The sequence below is a fragment of the Heptranchias perlo genome, chromosome 2 (genome assembly GCF_035084215.1).
Source record: "Heptranchias perlo isolate sHepPer1 chromosome 2, sHepPer1.hap1, whole genome shotgun sequence".
Classification (NCBI taxonomy): domain Eukaryota; kingdom Metazoa; phylum Chordata; class Chondrichthyes; order Hexanchiformes; family Hexanchidae; genus Heptranchias; species Heptranchias perlo.
Genome location: NC_090326.1, coordinates 128,081,014 through 128,099,765, shown reverse-complemented (window position 1 = coordinate 128,099,765; position 18,752 = coordinate 128,081,014).

The window sequence follows — 18,752 nt, the reverse complement described above, 5'->3', positions numbered from 1 at the left end:
GGATGGGGGGGGGGGGGGAGCGGGTGGTAATCACAGAAAAGAGAACACAGGAAAGACCTTCCAATGGATTGCAAAGTTATCGGCGGAATCCAAGGAGATTCCGGAGAAAATCAAGGAAATTATACCGTCTGTGATGATATTATATCCCTACACGGATCTTCCTCTATTGACCATTAATTGCATTGTATCAGTGTTATGTCTATGTAAAATTATATCAGCTTTCGCCTTTATTCTTTAAATTTTGAGACTCGACAGTTTGTTTTATAATATGCTGATTTGCGAGGTTACAACTACACTGTATATTTTAAGTAATTTGCCAAATTTAACAATCATTTTTGTATTTCATGGTAACATTATTCTGTACATATTTTACCTTTTACAAAGAATATAACACAGGTACACATTGGAATGAAGATCTAGGTGGAAATACATAAGTACAAATTAGTTTTCACATTAAACTATGTTGCTATCAATTATAAGACTAGCTTTGTAGCAGCTAGTTACCAGTTTCTGACCAATAACATGACTACAGGATCCAAGGACAAGTTGAGGCGGTTAAACTGTTCTGCACTAAGGACGAAAATAAGATTTTATGCATCTATCATTCGTACTAGATGTGGCAGGAAAAATCTCGTTTACGACTGATGCTCACAGTTTGTGAACAGCCCAGAGGTTAGAACTAAATGTTCGCCTATATGTTAAAATACTCTTTTGTATTGAAAAAAATAAGGGATTCAAATATCCACAATTATAGGTTTAAGGGAAACCAGCAGTTCTCTCCGAAACTCAGCGGTTAGAACAAACAAGCTGGATCCACATCAGTGGTTTTCTCTTTGTTCTGACTCTACACCGAACAGCTGCTTTGGCGAACTCTGCGTTTCCACTTCATGTTAGGCGTTAAAGTACGAAACATAGATCCACTTTTATTCTTATACAGAACTAAACAAAAGGTATAATGTGTTTTTAATAGTCTCAATCATTGCAAAAAATAAACCGCATTTCCCTCTCTTGAGAGTAATGAGAAAGCAAGCAGGTTGGTTTCGAGTATGCTCGGTGCATGTTTCCCCCATGCACTGATAAAACATAACAACATAAAGAAAGCCTGGCACGAGAAAAAGACATTCGGCCCACCGAGTTCACTCTTTCCAAATATTGTGTACGGTTTGCGCTGTCGTGGTCTCCACCCAAATTATTAATATCCTGAACAGGATGAATAATCACAGGTAAAACATTTGAGGGAAAGAGAGAGCTGAAATTGATCTCTGACTACCCAATCCTACCCGGTAGTCGTAATTGTGATATCTTCCATTAAGAAACGATGTGAGCTCAAATGAAACATACTTTAAATCACATAAATATGCACATAAGTGTACTGGAAGTTATTCAACTTAATTTGCTGTAGGTACTCATGATAAGATCTTATGTAAATCATTGGGTTGGGTTCTCTCCTATTTTGAATACATTTTTTTGGAAAAACCTAGGTGAAGAAAATATTTTTCATAAACTATATTGTAACACTGTTGCCAATTTTAGGAGCAAGATCATTTGACAAGAATCCACTTTCATTTATCAGATGTAAGGCAATGGTATTATACCAAAGCCTCACAATCCATCTTTACAGATTCCCTCCGGAGTTTGGAGAAAAGGAAAGGTTAACGTTTGTTTTTGGAGGCAACCTCAACAAATGGGATTAGGAAAATAGCAATAAAATGTCCTGTTTTGCATACATAGAGATTTGTGACAAAGATGCGTATTTAAATTGGAGGTTAAAGCCGAAAATTAAATTGGAATGACCTTTCCCTGTAACCCGCTGTAGTCAATGTCAATTAATATAATTGCACAGCAAGACGTGGAACTTTTTGCCTATTTTTAAATTTCTTTTAAAAATTAATTATAATTCAAGCTCGACATTAAAATTGATGTGATCCATTTGCAGTTTAACTTTTCTCAACCAAAAATGTAAATATCTATTTTTAGCAATGGGAAGTGCAAATATGGGGGAAGCAGCAATACTCACGGATTCACCTGTCATCATAGTCACAATCTAGGGTGAATGACAGAACTCCACAATGAATGAAAGAAAAAGGGCACTTAAGGTTCAGTGGGTTGTGTGATGAACTTTTGTAAACTCGAACTAAACCCGAACTGTGAGGTTCGCCAAAATGTGCTGTCGTGTTGACCAGGAGCCAACTTTCCTTCAACTTCAGTATATTAATACTCACATTGTGATTAAACGCGGACGACCCCTTTACGTTGTTATGTATATTGATCTATCCACAAGAAAGATAAACACTTCTGGCATCCGCATGTTCTGACTGTCTGATTTTACTTTCAAAATTGAAAGATTAATATGCTATCCTATTATTGAACAATATACTATCCCTAAATATAATCATCCCTAAACAATTTCACCCTGTCTTTATGGTAGAAATTTAATGGCATGCATAGTTAATTAATATATTAGATATTCTGCAGGAAGCAGTAACAGAATGCAACTTTACAACTCAGGAAAAACACATTTTCCAAATGGTGATACTTGGAAGACATTGGGTTCTCCCGCTTATTTTAATACACAAATCTTTCTAGAAAATAATACAATAAAATAGTTTCCAGCCAGTGTAGTTAAATTATGAAAAACATTTACTTTTATTTTTCAACCATCTTTACAAACATTAGAAACGGATAGAAGAAGCAGACAATTTGTCTTGTTCTCACAAGGACGTAAAGCCTACTTCAGAATTCTCTAAACACCATTGTGTTCAGGCACCTTTAACAACTTATTTAAAGGACAACAACCAAAGATGGCGAGTATGTTTCGACTTGTAGTTTTATCTTCTTTGACTGAATTATTTTGAAAATCTAATAAACCTCCCGAGAAGACAACAGCAACGAAAACATATGACAAGGATTCCACCTCAGATAATCAATAAGTTAATAAAGTAGAATAATAAGAATACACAACGAGTAAACGTAACAACTGTTATACTGGAAGAAAACTCCATTTAGATGTTCAAACCCTTTTGCTACAGTCATGTAGAAGACAACCTCTAGAAAGTCACGTATCAGTCCTAAAGATTGAACAACAGAATCAACTCAAGTTTTTATTTGAAGAAACTTTTATATATTCATTCGGTTTGTAAAACCATAATTACCGATGTAGCCTAAAAGCGCCAGCCATTATGATTCCATATAGTCGATATATAATTAAATCACACATCATTCCCAGCATATCAGAATTTACAAAACGACACCTTCTTTATATTTGTAACCTTTAAAGAAAACAGAATTAAATATCTGATATAAAGCAGTGGCTCGCATTGCTTTAATGAGATGTGCCATACTGCTTCTATTGGGTTTTCCATCTGCATTCATTGTCCTTTCCAGTGGCTGGATTTAAATAAACCCAGAGTAGTCTAAAAACGTGCTGAGTAAACACGGTGCTGTTTGTAAAGCGTCAGGCAACATCTCTGGCTGAAAGATTGGGACATTTTTTTTTGGATTTAACAAAATAATGACCTACATTACGAATGAGTGATCAGACGGCCATTTCATTGTAAGTTAATATAAGAGGAAAAGCAGTGACGTTGGATACAAACAATGGCATCCTGAATCAGCTCCTTTGATTGACGTTTAGGCTGCCCGACCTCGGGGAATAGGTTTCATTACGGAGAAGCACGCGAACATTAGGTAGGATTATTATTTCAGGCCAGCTTTACAGCCCCTAATTTTATTTCAAAATTACACATATCGAAAAACTAAAAGACTGGCGAATTGCACAGTAAGAAAAACAAGATTAAATGCACAGATTTGAACACGCGTTGCTGCCAAATACATTTAGTTACGTGTGTTCCAACGGTAAAATAAGACATTATTTTTATATATATCATTGTTATTTGTGCTGCAATACTAATTCCATCTTACAGTGTGAACAGTCAAAAGATTGTAAGTAACCCGTATTTTCTATGACTTAATAAAAACGGACGAACGTTCAACTTTGTCTTGATTTACGGTTGAAAAATATCATCAGAATTTTTAAAAACTTATTTTTGGACAGACATTTTTGAGGTGTAGGTTTCCAAAAGCCACAGTAAATTCTGTCACCTGGATCATCGGGACTCGCTACTCAACAAGAAATCACAGAATCTCGCCAAGTGCGAGTCATCTGGAAATTTTTAAAAGTAACGCACAGTTCCAAAGCGTCAATATTTTACTTCCAAGTTTTTTTTCTCCTAAACAGTGGGCAGCTCAGGACAGAACAACAATGGGGGCCAATGCAGAAAGCTCCGAGTATTAACAGGTATCCCTCGATTTCGCTTGGGGTTGTGAGGTGGAATCAAACGAAGCTCTTCTGGTCGCGTTAATAGTTTCACGAATTCGGAGAAGCAGCAGCGTGAACAAAAGAGACTGAAAATCCCTGCTGCACAGAACATTCCCATTCCAACTTTTTTTTTGGAAGGTTCACCGGGATACTTGCACTAATTGAATATATTTTGTTTTTAGAGTTAAACAGCTTGAGACCAGAAGTCTCCGCATGACCTGAATCTGGTTGACATGTAAACACGTTTCGACATAATTAAACAACATTAACTTCGTTTTTCGAAACCGTTTCATAAATAAAAGTGGTTTTGTACGGTGGTTCTCGCCTCTCATTATTTGTGGATTCCCCCTCTCCCCTTCTCCTACCCCCATCCCCCGGCCCTTTTTGTTTTGCTGTTTTGTATCGCTCTCAAATCGCGGAGCCGTTTAAATAAACATACTCGGGAGAAGTCGAATCGCATGTCTTTTCGGGAGAGCAAACCTGCAGCACCCCGCTCCGGAGAGGAGAGGAACTGTAGCGAGGTGCCTGCAATACACTGGCGACAATTTAACCCTTTCTAATCTCGTTCATTTACCGACCGATCTATTTGAACAAACTGGGCGTCTCTTGCTGACTAACAGACGTCTAATTTTAAAACCACAATATCAAATTCACATGAATTCTGCTATTTTTTGATCTGGCGTATCAATGAAAACACAGCATCGAAGTCTTTAAATAGGCTAATTTTATATACTATTAATTTATACTTCTGCTGACAAAGCCTTAAAACATTTTTACAGTTTACAGCGGAATTTCTGCTAAGTACCTATTCCAATATTCTTATAGGTGCTGTGTCATTATTAGGTTAAAAAGAGGCATTAATCTACGATTACAATAAATGTCGAGGCGTGAATAAAGTCGACATTTAAAAAACCGAAATGTGTCTGATCGGTAATAACCGAACCCAGAGTGCGATTTAGAGCCCTAGTCCTTTTAGGAAGAAGTCCCATACTTTGCAGGTTTTTCGGCATCGTACTGAGGTTCTTTAAAATAACAAATATAAATATCGTCTGTCAAAATTAATAATCCAAAGTATTTACTTTTATTGAGAATTTTAGACAACTTAGCAGCTGCACGAATTGTAGAGTTGCAGTGAAGTGTAACTCAAATGTATAATTATCATTCCTCTCTAGTAAGTATTGATTTCTGTTTAATATAAAAACAAAGAATTCGAACACTGTTTTAGCCACAGCCTTACTGATAGGGTTAGGGTAAGCAGAATCCTTTAGCGATAGGGTTGGAGTTAACACCGCACAATACTGCTCTACATGGCAGACCTCTCCACACTTCTAGCATTTGACCCCCATGAAATACCTTTACAAGTTTATAATCCAATTATTAACAGAATTATGAAGCCGATAGGGTCAAAATGAGAACGTTTTGTATTCTAAGTTTACTTATTAAAGCAATACAATTTTATTACAGTTTTCAGCTGCAGAACCGAATTAAAAACTGCCAAATGCATATTCTTGGATGAAAATGAAGAATTTAAAGGATAATATTAACAACAGATTGACAAGGATTTAAATATAAAACGCAGTTGATGGATTAATTCGGTGCAGTAAAGCCAATCACTGCCATCCAACACTTAGAAATCCGTTATCTTTTCTCTTAAATTCCAACAAATCTGAAACAAGGACCCATATGTAATCTAAAACGTTTATGGAACCATAGAGGTTTCCAGCACAAAAGGAAGCCACCCCGTCTGCGTCGGCCCATTGCTAGAGCAATATTTATTAATTTAAACGTATATGACTTGTGGTCAACAATACTGTTTATATAAGTCTGCAACATTACATTCGAACAAGTAATTTAAAAAAAGCTCTCAGGTTCACACAAACGGGAAAGAATACTGTTAAATCTGCAATTCTGCTGAATTTACCGCTGGCGTGTTAAATGCAGATAAGTGTATTTAGCATGGATATCACAACCTTATTTATTTCATTTATAGTTTGATGCAAAGTATCATATTTTACTTCTATAACCGCAAAATGTTCTTACTAGATTGCAAAGGGAAGTGCAATGTTTGTGTTTCATAATTTTATGTGAAGTTCCACAAAATATACAGCGATGGACATGCTGGTTAGTAAATTTGCCAGAATGATGAACTCCAATATCAAGAAAGGACCAAACTGCGAGTTTTTAAAAACTATTATTTTTAACTCGACTTTTAGATGTCGAGATGTGATATAATGTGGAGATAAAAATCAAAGACACTACGAGAATTTTAAACACAACTTAAAAAAAGACCTTGAATAAAAATCATATTCACATAACACCTGCGGCAAAATTTCCCGTGGTTGCTCTGTGCTAGCAACATCATAAACATAATGGGAAGATTTTTACCTTTGGTATTTCTAGCAAAATTGTAAATGCCTAAAGGTACTCATTTACCATTTGTCTAGAAATAACAATCATAGGAAATCTTCCCGCCATGTTTCTGATTTCACTAACACATAGTGATCAGAGGAAATCTTCCCCTAATTGGCCAAAATTCCTTTTAAAAAAGAAACAATCAAAATATCTGTTTTAGTGGAGACCAACAAACAAAGACTTTAGAAAAAAAAACAAATACATAATAGATCAGTCAGTCAGCATCTGTAAAGAGAAAAGGAAGGTTATGACGTTTTGGGCCTACCCTTCATTCAGTCTGAAATTACATAAGCTGTCTTTTGTCTTTATAGATGCTGTGCACTTCCAGCATTTAATGTTTCTTTTTCCTCAGATATCCAGGATTTGCAGCTTTCCGTTTTAATTTTAAATGCTTTGAATGTGTGTGCTTGCTAAGAGTGTGATTTCATTAGCAGTAATGAAAAACTAGTAGCTAATCACTGTGCATGGATGATCCTTTAATCTTTCTCAAGTCGCTAATGAATCACTTATAACTAAATTTAAACATTTATTTAATAATAATCATAAAATACTAACTTTTCAAGTTGACTATAGCTGCAGAATACTGTACCAGTTCCTATTTAATGACCTTAACAAAGATTTAGGTAAAAATCAGCCCCCCCCCCCACCCCCTGCTTTTTGCCAATGTTTGTCAATGAATATATGGTAGGGTAGGAATCCTTAGAACAGCACTAAACACAACTGAATAGTCTGTTAGTGCTTTTTCCTTCCATGTTTTACAATTACAGTAATGAACTGTGCAAAGTTTTTCAGAGAGTTAAATACTTTACATCATAGCGTCATAGTAGGTACAGCACAGGAGGAGGGCATTCGGCCCATCATGCCTGTGATTGAAAGAACTATCCAATTAATCCCACTCCCCTGCTCTTTCCCCGTAGCTCTGTAAATTTTTTCCCTTCAAGTATTTATCTAATTCCCTTTTGAAAGTTACTATTGAATCTGCTTCCACTATGCTTTTAGACAGTGCATTCCAGTTCATTACAACTCACTGCGTAAAAAAATGTTTCCTCATGTCGCCTCTGGCTCTTTTGTCAATCACCTTAAATCTGTGTCCTCTGGTTTTAAGTTTGTGCCTTTTTGTTACTATCACACCAACCGGTGGAAACAATTTATCACTATTTATTTTATCACAAACCTTCATAATCTTTAAGATTTGCAACTTCTTTCCCCATTCTTACTTCCAAAGCATATTACTTCACATTTTTCTACATTTACTACATCTTCCACCTATTAACTAGTCTACTTCTGTCTTTCTGTAGTTCTCATCACAATTTACCATATTCCCAATTTGGTGTCAGCTGCAAATTTAAATATTGTTCCCTCAATTTGTAAATCTACATCATTTGTATATGTAGTAAATAAAGGGCCTAACACAAACATCTATGCACCACCACTTGCCACTTCTTTCCAGTTCAAGATATGTCACTTTACTCCTACACCTTTACTTCCTGCCCATCAACATTAGCCTCTGTTTGTACTTTACTAAACACTTTTTGAAAGTCCATATAAATCACATGCACCTCAACTCCTTTATCTATCTTTTCTGTTTTTTAATAAAGAAATCCAAAAGGTTGGTCAAGCATGACCTGCCCTTTAGGAATCAATGCTGACTGGCCCTGATTTTCCAAGTGCATAGCAATTTCATCTCATGTTATAGACACTAGCAGTTTACCAACAACTCAAGTAAAACTAACTGGCCTAAAATTTCTTGATTTATCTGTATCTCCTTCCTTGAAGAGGAATGTCACATTTGTCATTCTCCAGTCCTCCAGCTACATTTTACTTTCCACAGAATATTGGAAAATTACATTTGGAGACTGCTATTTCTTCACTAGCTTCTCTCAGGACCTTTGGGTGTAAAACTTCCCAGTAATTTGTCTACCTTAGTATCATTTCTTTATGAATAATGACCTCCAGTAAGAGCTTAACACCTACCTCTGGTGGTTCTACCATCTCAATATCCAACTTCTCTGTGAAAACTGAGGAAAAATACTTATTTATTATCTCCACCATTCCCATTATACATTACAAGCTTGCCTCCTGCATCTGCCAGTGACCCCACCCTAACTTGGCTATACCCTAACTACCGATGTGCCTATAGAAAGTGCTTTTATAATTTTTAAAATGATTTTTGCTAATTTTCTCTGATACTCCTTCTCAGCCTTTCTAATCTCCCTTTTTGTTGCTTTCCTATATAGAAAGTTCAGAGGGGAAGTGAAAAAGGAAATAAGAGGGGCAAAGAAAGAATATGAGAATAGGCTGGCGGCCAATATAAAAGGGAATCCAAAAGTCTTCTACAGGCATATAAATAGTAAACGGGTAGTAAGAGGAGTTGTGGCACTGATTAGGGACATAAAGGAGATCTACTGGTGGAGGCAGAGGGGATGGCCAAGGTACTAAATGAACACTTTGCATCTGTCTTTACTGAGGAAGAAGATGCTGCCAGCGTCTCAGTAAAGGAAGATATATTTGAGATACTGGATGGGCTAAAAATTGATAAAGAGGTACTAGAAAGGCTAGCTGTACTTAAAGTCACCCGGTTTGGGTGGGATGCATCCTAGGTTGCTGAGGGAAGTAAGGGTGGAAATTGCGGAGGTACTGGCCATAATCTTCCAAACATTCTTAGATACGGGGGTGGTACCAGAGGACTGGAGAATTGCAAATGTTACACCCTTGTTCAAAAAAGGGCATAAGGATAAACCTAGCAACTATAGGCCAGTCAGTTTAACTTTGGAGGTGGGAAACTTTTAGAAACGATAATCCGGGACAGAATTAACAGTCACTTGGACGAGTGTGGATTGATTAGGGAAAGACAGCATGGATTTGTTAAAGGCAAATCGTGTTTAACTAACCTGATAGAGTTTTTTGATGAGGTAACAGAGAGGGTAGATGACGGCAATGCAGTTGATGTGGTGTATATGGATTTTCAAAAAGGCGTTTGATAAAGCACCGCATGGTAGGCTTGTCATCAAGATTGCAACCCAAGGAATAAAGGGAGCAGTAGTAACATGGATACAGAATTGGCTAAATGAGAGGAAACAGAGAGTAGTGGTGAATGGTTGTTTTTCAGACTGGAGGGAGGTGTACAGTGGTATTGCCCAGGGGTCGGTGCTGGGACCACTGCTTTTCTTGATATACATTAATGACTTGGACTTGGGTGTACAGGGCACAATTTCAAAATTTGCAGATGACACGAAACTTGGAAGGGTAGTGAACAGTGATAGACTTCCAGAGGTTATAGACAGGCTGGTGGCATGGGCAGACACATGGCAAATTAAATTTAACTCAGAAAAATGCGAAGTGATACATTTCGGTAGGAAGAACGAGGAGAGGCATTATAAACTAGAGGGCACAATTCTAAAAGGAGTACATGAACAGAGAGATCTGGGGGTATGTGTGCACAAATCATTGAAGGTGGCAGGGCAGGTTGAGAAAGCGGTTAAAAAAGCATAAGGGATCCTGGGCTTTATAAATAGAAGCATAGAGTACAAAAGTAAAGAAGTCATGATGAACCTTTATAAAACACTGGTTTGGCCATAACTGGAGTATTGTGTCCAGTTCTGGGCACCGCACTTTAGGAAAGATGTGAAGGCCTTAAAGAGGGTGCAGAAAAGATTTACTAGAATGATTCCAGGGATGAGGGACTTTAGTTACGTGGATAGACTGGAGAAGCTGAGGTTGTTCTCTTTGGAATAGAGACAGTTTCAAGGAGATTTGATAGAGGTATTCAAAATCATGAATGGTCAAGACAGAGTAGATAGAGAGAAACTGTTCCCATTGACGGAAGGGTCAAGAGCCAGAGGGCATAGATTTAAGGTGATTGGTAAAAGAACCAAAGGTAACATGAGGAAATTTTTTTTTTGCACAGCGAGTGGTTAGGATCTGGAATGCACTGCCCGATGTGGTGGTGGAGGCAGATGACCTTAAAAAGGGAACTGGATAGGTACTTGAAATTAAAAAAATTGCAGGGCCATGGGGATAGGGCGGGGGAGTGGGACTAGCTGGATTGTTCTTGCATACTGGTGATGTGGACTCGATGGGCTGAATGACCTCCTTCCATGCTGTAACCTTTCTATGATTCTATATGTATGATAGGATAAAAATGGTGCGTGACCTTAAAATTGTAAAGGTGCTCACCTACAGGTGGTACTAGTGAGGCAAATTTAAAACAATAGGGCACCACCTAACGGTATGTGTCAGTCGAAATGGTACCTTGATTGAATCCTCAACTAAGCAGAGAAAGTGCTAGGATGGAAAATATCAAAAGAAACATTCTTTATTCAGCAAAAAAATAACCAAATCCCCATTATGGAAGGCTGTAGGCTGAAGAAAAGTTTGTCCCCTTGCCCCGCGCCCCCCCCCAACAATAAGCAAGTTATGACCTTCCTTGTCTCCCCTATTGAGCAAGTTTTTGCCCTACTCACTGAACAAATTTCCAGCTGCCATCCCAGCACCCCCCAGCTAAGTAAGTTTTTGCACCCCCTCAAGCAAGTTTATGGCCTCTGATCCCCCTCCACTGAGCAAGTCTTTGGCTCCCATCTCATGGTAGATACTGGCTGGAGGACAGCCAGTCCAAGCAAGCAGTAATTATGTTGGACACTGAAACACTGAATAAACAGTAGAATTGCCAGTATTCATTTGGAAAGGGCAGCAAAGAGAACCCCAAACCTTCTACTGGATACCCGCATCTCCCCCTTTATCAAGTGTCCCTCAACCAAGCAGCAATCATGAACCCCTCCCACCTGCTGAGCAGTAATTATGGACCTTCCAATGAGCAGTATGTCATGTAATGCACTCAAGCCTCTTTCACATCCGCCCCCACCCCCCCCAACCCACTGGCTCAAATTCCCATTTGTTCACCACTGGCTGCAACTCCCCTACTAAATCCTGTCCTCCCTGCTAGCTGCATTTCCTATTCCAATGCACCTGCTGGCTGCCAATCTCTTTCACTCTAAACCCCCTCCCCCCACCAATGGCTGCCATCCACCCTCAGAGGCTCCTCCATTTCATTTCCCCATTTATAATAACTCTCCTCCCTGACTACATTTCCTATTCATAGCAATCTCCCATTTGCTGGTACTCTCTTCCCTTGATGGCGAGCTGACCCATGCCTCAATTCCTTTTACCCACGCTGATTTGAATTCTTCTTCTTCAGCATTCCTCCCTTTGCCCTTCGCTCCTGCCCCCATACCCAGCTGGCTGAAATTTCCAATCATTGGCACTCCCAACCCTTTGTATTGAGAGGATTTCCTAGGCAGAAATGCAGTTCACTAAACAGTGCTCCTTCTCTGCCTTCCTCCCCTTTCCTCCCACTACTGCTCCCCTCCCTTTCGTGCTCCTATTATCCCTCCCTTTCTCGTCTTCTCTTCCCTCCTGTCCTCTCTCCCCGCCCATCTTTTATCTACGTTTCCCCATCCCCTCCCTCTTCCTTCACCCCTTCCTCCTCCCTATCCCCATCCCCTCCCTCCTTCCTCCTTTCTTCCTCCCCACCCTCCTTCCAAATTTGATCTAATTTCCCAATTTATCCATGGAACACCAGCTTTTGTTACATTCCTTTGTTTCCTTATTGGGCTACACTTGGTTTGTATCCGTACAATTTCTTGTTTAATTATTTCCTATTGATGATCTACGGTTTTATTTATCAATTTTTTCTTCCTTTTATTGGTGCAAAGACTCGTTTTACCACACTATAATTTGCTTTTTTAGTCAAGTACCCCTGTCCATGGCTTTTCTATTCTTATACTGAACTTCATTATATTGTGGTCACTGTCTCTTCACTGTCTATTTACTCTGCTTCATTATCCATTAGATTGAGTATGCTTCCTTCCTTGTTGAAGTAGCAACAAATTGATTGAGAAAACAGTCATGAACACACTGCAAAAAACATTCACTTTTCTGTCACAAATAGTTACCCTATTCCAATCTATTTTTGGATAATCAAAATCTCTTGCCATTATACACACCTCTGTAATTTGTCTAAAAAAATCAACAATTTCTTTCTGTTTGGCAGTCTATAGTATATTCTCAGTAATATGATTGATCCTTTGCTATTTCTCAGCTACCCATCCTGAAAGCTTTATAGCCAGGAATCCTCACCCAGCTGCAGCCATGTTTCAGTTTCTGCTACACATGCTTCTCTGTTTTATTACATGACTTTAGTTCCCTAATATTGATTCTTTTACATGGTGCATTAATATTCCTACATTTTATTTTGGATTCCTTTGGTATGGAGATTTTTCTTTTTTTTTTGCCTTCTCACTATTTTTCCTTTTTTACTATCTAGTTCTATTTAAAACATTTTACCTCCTTATTAGCCATATATCTAAAGCTTACTTTTCCATCCATGCTGCCCTCTCTATGGCACTTTCTCTCTCTCCTGTCATATTATTTTGAAACCTCTCTCATAAAACCTCCCCAGGAGGATTTTGGTCCCAGCTTTGTTCTGGTGTAGGCTGTCCTTCAATACAGCTCATTCCTGCCCCAGATCCGATGCCAAGAATCTGAACTCTTCCCTCCTACACCACATCTCCAGCCACACATTTAGCTCCCTCGTCTGGCTGTTCTTGTGGCTAGTGTGTGGCACTGGTAGTAATCCTGAAATTACTACCTTTGAGGGCTTGCTTCTTAATCTGCCTCCTAACTCCTGGAACTCTTTTTCCAGGATCCGAACTTTGCAGGTTTTCTTGGGGTCCCCGTGGCTTTTAACAGTGGAATGGATCTGGGCTGCCTCAAGTACATGATTTGTACAGGTTTGGTCTTTTGATGGTGGCCACTGAGATGTAGGGAAATGGGACCCTGCGGCAAACCCTGCCCAGCCACCAAAACATTTGCATTTGACGGGGTAAGGATGCAGTTGCCAAAAAAGTCCGACCCTCACAGGAACTGAGGAAAATATTTCTATATCTTCAAGTGGAGATCCAGCATTGGGCTTTACTGCCTGATTTTCCTTGGTTGACTGCCCCTGCATACTTGGAAATGGGCAGCTAAATGGAGGAAAATCTAGCCCTATATGTGCCCTTTGCTGCTCTGATGCCGGCTACAAAGACAAAAAGCTTTGACACCATTGCCCTAGTTTATTATGGGTCTTATGTGCCAACTTAGAAAACTAACAAAAGCTGACCAATAGTTTCAAGAAACCTGACACAGCCCCTAAAGACCTGACAACTGAAGAATGACCCTTGATTATATGACATGAAAATAAATGGTTACATGGGCTTTGTAACTTAAGCTGAGGGTTACCCAACATTCCTTCACTTGTGTTGGGGGAAAAAATTAGACTTCAATAACACAAAAGATAATTGAATCGATTATCAGGATTAAACCTAAGAATCATATGTAAAATGCCAATCTAGCAAGCAGCAGTCAACTTGGATTCAGAAATGGGAGATCCTGCCTGACCAATCTGTTCAATCTCTTTAAGAAAGCAACAACCTGAGTGGATTGTGGAAAGCCCTACGACATGGTGTACCTCCACTTCAAAAGACTTCTGATAAAGTTTGACGCGAACAGCTATTTGTTAAATTCAAGACTGAGATTTCAGGGTAAACCCTGGTAATGAATAAGAAACAGGCTGAAAGGTCGGAAACAATGGGTACTCATTGGAGGAGTTATGTCAGAGTGGGGGGCGGGGTAGTACTTAATGGGGTGCTTCAGGGCTTGGTGTTGGGATCACTGCTGTTTCTAATTTACAAAAATGACCTGGATTCAGAAACTCAATGCAAAATAGTTAAATTTGCACGTGATACCAAACCAGGGGGAGCAGTGGAATCAGAAGAGGTAGCACAGAAATTATAGAATAAGTTGGACAAAATATGTATGTGAGCAGAAAAATGGCAGATGAAATTTGATGCAGACAAGTGTAAAGTGCTACACATAGGAAGGAAAAGTAGATGACATATGTACTCCTTGAATGGTGTTGAAATAGCTAAGGATGCTGCTTGAGGAGTGTTGGTAGACTTGATGCTCAATATGTCCAACCAATGCAATCAACAACGCCAATAGGCTGTTGAACTCTCGAGCCAATACAGTATTACATAAATCAGAGGAGATAGTGATCAAACTTTATAGTGCTCTGGTGAGAGCACACATTGAATACTGCGTTCAGTTCTGGACACTAAGAAATGAGAGAGATAGTCAATTGTTGGAGGCAGTACAGAGAAGAGCTTCAGTGACAGGGGGCTGAGTTATGAGGAATGACTTGGAGAGACTTGGGCTTTCCAGAACGGAAAAGAGGCACCTGAGAGGTGATCATACAGAGGTATATAAAATTGTTAAGGCTATAGAATCATAGATAGAAGTTTACAACATGGAAACAGGCCCTTCGGCCCAACATGTCCATGTCGCCCAGTTTATACCACTAAGCTAGTCCCAATTGCCTGCACTTGGCCCATCTCTACACCCATCTTACCCATGTAACTGTCCAAATGCTTTTTAAAAGACAAAATAGAATCATAGAAGTTTACAACATGGAAATCTGGAATATTACTTTAAATTAAACTGGGAGTAGAACTAGGTACAACCTGGTAAAGTGTAATTTTAGGACTGATATCATAAAATTGTTCTTCACCTAAAGAGTGATTAATGTGTGGAATGCACTTCCAGAAAGAGTAGTGGAGCCAAAAACCTTGGAATCAAATAGATGCTGCAAGGAGGGATATTTGGATCTCTCTGGATGGATGAATTAAGATGTGTTGAATGGCCCTCCTCAACCATAATTATCCTACGACCTTGAAAAGAAGAAATACAATTGTTGAAGACACAAAATTGGTGATGCATTTCTATTGGTGGAGGGGGGAGGGCGGTGTCCTGGGCATGTTCTTCCAGAAAATGTTGAATTTTAACATAAAAAATTATGCATATGGAAATTAAAAACAGGAGAGGCGTATAAGGGGAATCTGATCCGATATCACCCGTTGTACACTATCGTTCAAAGACAAAGTTACCCCAAATGAATGTTAGGACCTACCTGCATCTGGCACCTCCCATGCTATTTCCCCATCTGCCATTGTTTTGTCCTGCTCCCAGCCTCTCATCCCCATAAACTCCAGCCCTCAACCCATCTCTTTGCAGTTTCTCCCCATCTCCTCCTCTACATTCTGCAAGATCCAGCTGATGTTCACTCAATCCCCTTCCCACTGAATTCCTGATCACCCAACTTCCCTTCTTTGCCTCCATCCTAGCTGATATTGTCAATGGTTTCTTCTCCTCAAGCACTGTCCTTCTCCCCATTAAAACTGCTGTTATTACCCCCACTCAAAAATCCATCATTGACTCTTCAGTTCTTGTCAATTACCGCCCCATCTCCAACCTCCCTTTCTTTTCTAAGAAGAATGGGGCTGGAGAGAGACGTGACAGGTGGACAAAGGAGGAGAGATGGTGGGTCACATCCTGTGTGAACATATCAACATTCTCTGTGACTGCAACCGTTGTGAAAGAGAATGGATTGGTTAACTGATTGGAAGGCAATGGAGAAGTTGAGGAGGAGGATGGATAATGCACCACAGTTATGGTCACAGAGGATGTTGGTATGATCAGACAGGATGTATGATGTGACCATGAGTTAGGCTAATTTGAACATTGAAAACGAGCACTGATGGAAGTAGTTATCCACTGTTCTCCTTTATGTGGACTGGATTCTATGATAACCATTTTTAATAGAGGCATACAAAAGAAGGAATAATTCACTTTCAGAATTTGGTTTTCTTTTCTTTTTACCTTGTACTTTTGTTTTGTGCTTTCACACCCTTGGGCATAAGGAAGAGGATTAAGAATGTCAGGAGAGATAATTTCCGAATGTCATTCAAACCTGAAGATGGAATTGTTCCCTTTAACTCACTACCTCATTTAAACATATTCTGTGTAATGCATCTAATGAATGTTACTCATTCAATGAAGCCTGTTTCTTGCCCAGGAGTGGAGAGGTGATCCCAGGAGTGGAGAAGGGCGAGATCATCGTATTAATTTGAAGCATGCATGTTTTTTTAAGTTAGAAATGCAGATGAATTTTTGCAGGAAACATATTTAGCAGAATGAGTAACCTGAAGAAATCTAGAAGTATTTGACATTTCTAATGACACTTCTATGCTTTATTGTTTATAATTCTTTTTCCTTTTCTCTGGTTCCTTGTGCAATATACCAACTGTGGAGGGCTCTCACCTGAGTTTCTTGAGAAGCTGAGTGTCTCTCTGCCTACAAATAAAAACAGAACTTTCTGGAGAAGCTCAGTAAATCAGGCAGCATTTGTGGAGAAAGAAACAGAGTTAACGTTTCAGGTCGAAGACATTGCATCAGAGATATAAAGGGTGGATGATCTCAGACAGGAGTGTCCAACTGATATCTTGGAGCCACATTTAGCTCTTCACTGGGTGAAGTGTGGCTCTTTGCTTAGCTGCAGCTGTCCACGCACGCATACTGGCAAAGAAGAAAACTGGAAAACTTCGACCTGTCTCCCTGCCTTCTGTTCTTTTGCAGTTCCATCAATTCTCAATCAGCATCTGTACTTTGTACACCAGCTTGCATGCGATTCTCAGGATCTGCTGGCTATCTCCGCTTTTCCACTGAAAAACTTTTATAATGACTTTGAAATCCATGACATCATGAATGATTACATGGTAAACCTGCAGTAGTTTCTGCTGCAGATTGGCACATTGTAGGTTTATGCTTGTGACGATGGTGGCAGGATTGCTTCCAGTTTTCTTCTTTGCGAGTATGCATGTGTGGACAGCTGCAGCTTTGCAAACAGCCACACTTCACCCAATGAAGAGCTAATGTGACTCCAAGATATCTGTTGGACACTCCTGTCTGAGATCATCCAGTCTTTATATCTCAGCGACACACTGTTTAACCAACCAAGCCATTAGTTCTAAAAGAAATAAAGGGACGGTGGAAGAAATGTAGGTAGAAAAAAGCCCCTGGATTTTAAATATAGTACAGGATTTCTTACTAATGAAAGAGATACTGAATAATTTTATCAAAACCTAAGAGAGTCAGAATGGAATATATTCCTTAAGTATATAATAGAGATAGAGATAAAGATAAGTGGAAAAAAACATGCACTTTAACATGTTGTAATTTCTTTCTCTTAAAATGGGGTCAGAGACATTTTGTCACAAGAATCTAAAGCTCAGGTTGCAGTGCCTGGAGCTGTGGATCTTGAAACACCTAACAGTCGCTAGGGACATACTCTCTGTTCTCATTATTGAAAAGACTCACATTCCCAGCATGGAAATTGAACAAGTCCCCATCAGAAAATATAGGAAAATTGCTTTCTTATTATCCTTAGTTTTGGAAAGTTGAGTTTATATGGGTGTGGATATGTTATTGGTTAGATGTGGGATCCTTCTGATAAATACCAGTCTGCTGGACCTCAATCCCATGCTTTCCAGAGCTTACCGACAGAAACAGTGACACTGAGCTTGCATGCTTTTGTATTAATTGGAGGAAGTTAGAGACCTTGTACCTCAACTACTGATGTTCTAAATCTGTGGTAGAGATGATGTGTATCAAATGGTCCCTTCCCAGAATCATCTACCTGCGGATTATGTCAAAGAGCTGGAGAAAAACTCACAGTTTGCTTATGGGAACGCAGAGGGTAGGAAAATCATAATTAATTGGTCATGATGTGACCATTTATGATATCAGCAAGGGGGAGTTTTCAAAAAGGTTACCATTATATTTCCAGACTTCCTTTAGAGTAATGAATTCTAATTAAACTACGAGGCATACTAGTAAGGGACTTAGAGCTACCTGCTGCAACATTACATAATTATTTTTATTGTGCAACATGATCATGCAAACTTACTCGACATGGATAATACTGGTATAGAAAATTTTAGGAAACTAACCAATCAGCCTTTGGCTGTCAAAAGGGAACTGTTACATGGATATACCTCAAACAATTGCAAATTCTAATTAGTTTTGACTTCATGTGGTCCTCGAACTTGCCACTCTGGAACAATTCAATACCACAAGAGGTTGGGAAAAT